Raw genomic sequence first — 2500 nt, forward strand, 5'->3', positions numbered from 1 at the left:
TAAAGATATATATAATATATATATATGGGGGGGGGGGGGGGGGGGGTGTGTTAGATAAGAGATAGATAGATAGATAGATAGATATATAGATATATATATATATATATATCAATGTTACCAGCCACAGTAACTCAACATAAATAGCAAAATAAATATTTCGCTCAAGTGTTGCCTCAACAATATAGCAAACGCTTACATGAACACAACATTCGTTCTGAGAAAGCCATTTTCAACAACAACAACAACAACAAAAAACTAAGCAGACTGAGAAAAAAAGGAAAAAAATAAATGAAAATCGCAAACGCGATGTGTGACGAGTGGTTGAAACATTTTCCCTTTTTCCTTCGACTGGACGAAAAGAACTTTCAGATTTCAGAGGCGCCGAAAAGGAGAAGGAGGAGACTGAAAGGGAGAGCGAGATCAGCTGATTTTCCTTTCCTAGGCGATCAGATAAGATAAGGATACGTAGCTTTATATCGAAAGATAACATGGATCTGTATCGTCATGGGAAAAGAGAGGAATAAACTTTAAACATGACATGAAATTGTTTGACAGAATTTGATATGTAGGGCGACTCAACAGGAGTGGAAATTTTATTATTTGCATAGCATTTTTAGCATTTTTTTTGTACTTGTGTGTGTGTATGTGTGTGTGTGTTTGTACGTGTGTGTGTGTGTGTTTGCACGTGTGTGTGTGTGTTTGCACGTGTGTGTGTGTGTGTGTGTGTATGTGTGTGTGTGTTTGTACGTGTGGTTGTGTGTGTGTTTGTGTGCGTGTGTGTGTGTGTTTGCACGTGTGTGTGTGTTTGTACGTGTGTGTTTGCACGTGTGTGTGTGTGTGTGTTTGTACGTGTGTGTATGTGTATGTGTTTGTACGTGTGTGTGATTGCGTGTGTTTGTACTTTTGCGTGTTTGTGAGTGCCAGGGGTCATTTGAAGCAGAGAGCGAGAACCCAGTGAGTGCCAGGGGTCATTTGAAGCAGAGAGCGAGAACCCAGTGAGTGCCAGGGGTCATTTGGAGAAGAGAGCAAGAACCCAGTGAGTGCCAGGGGTCATTTGGAGCAGAGAGCGAGAACCCAGTGAGTGCCAGGGGTCATTTGGAGAAGAGAGCGAGAACCCAGTGAGTGCCAGGGGTCATTTGGAGCAGAGAGCGAGAGCCCAGTGAGTGCCAGGGGTCATTTGAAGCAGAGAGCGAGAACCCAGTGAGTGCCAGGGGTCATTTGAAGCAGAGAGCGAGAACCCAGTGAGTGCCAGGGGTCATTTGGAGCAGAGAGCGAGAACCCAGTGAGTGCCAGGGGTCATTTGGAGCAGAGAGCGAGAACCCAGTGAGTGCCAGGGGTCATTTGAAGCAGAGAGCGAGAACCCAGTGAGTGCCAGGGGTCATTTGGAGCAGAGAGCGAGAGCCCAGTGAGTGCCAGGGGTCATTTGGAGCAGAGAGCGAGAACCCAGTGAGTGCCAGGGGTCATTTGAAGCAGAGAGCGAGAACCCAGTGAGTGCCAGGGGTCATTTGGAGCAGAGAGCGAGAACCCAGTGAGTGCCAGGGGTCATTTGGAGCAGTGAGCGAGAACCCAGTGAGTGCCAGGGGTCATTTGAAGCAGAGAGCGAGAACCCAGTGAGTACCAGGGGTCATTTGGAGAAGAGAGCAAGAACCCAGTGAGTGCCAGGGGTCATTTGGAGCAGAGAGCGAGAACCCAGTGAGTGCCAGGGGTCATTTGGAGAAGAGAGCGAGAACCCAGTGAGTGCCAGGGGTCATTTGGAGCAGAGAGCGAGAACCCAGTGAGTGCCAGGGGTCATTTGAAGCAGAGAGCGAGAACCCAGTGAGTGCCAGGGGTCATTTGAAGCAGAGAGCGAGAACCCAGTGAGTGCCAGGGGTCATTTGGAGCAGAGAGCGAGAACCCAGTGAGTGCCAGGGGTCATTTGGAGAAGAGAGCGAGAACCCAGTGAGTGCCAGGGGTCATTTGAAGCAGAGAGCGAGAGCCCAGTGAGTGCCAGGGGTCATTTGGAGCAGAGAGCGAGAGCCCAGTGAGTGCCAGGGGTCATTTGGAGCAGAGAGCGAGAACCCAGTGAGTGCCAGGGGTCATTTGGAGCAGAGAGCGAGAACCCAGTGAGTGCCAGGGGTCATTTGAAGCAGAGAGCGAGAACCCAGTGAGTGCCAGGGGTCATTTGGAGCAGAGAGCGAGAGCCCAGTGAGTGCCAGGGGTCATTTGGAGCAGAGAGCGAGAACCCAGTGAGTGCCAGGGGTCATTTGGAGCAGAGAGCGAGAACCCAGTGAGTGCCAGGGGTCATTTGGAGCAGAGAGCGAGAACCCAGTGAGTGCCAGGGGTCATTTGGAGCAGAGAGCGAGAGCCCAGTGAGTGCCAGGGGTCATTTGAAGGGGTCATTTGAAGCAGAGAGCGAGTACCCAGTGAGTACCAGGGGTCATTTGGAGCAGAGAGCGAGAACCCAGTGAGTGCCAGGGGTTATTTGGAGCAGAGAGCGAGAACCCAGTGAGTACCAGGGGTC

This window comes from Penaeus japonicus, unplaced genomic scaffold (genome assembly GCF_977035675.1).
Source record: "Penaeus japonicus unplaced genomic scaffold, GWHDUDI00000001_assembly GWHDUDI00000017, whole genome shotgun sequence".
In the NCBI taxonomy this organism is placed as follows: Eukaryota; Metazoa; Arthropoda; class Malacostraca; order Decapoda; family Penaeidae; genus Penaeus; species Penaeus japonicus.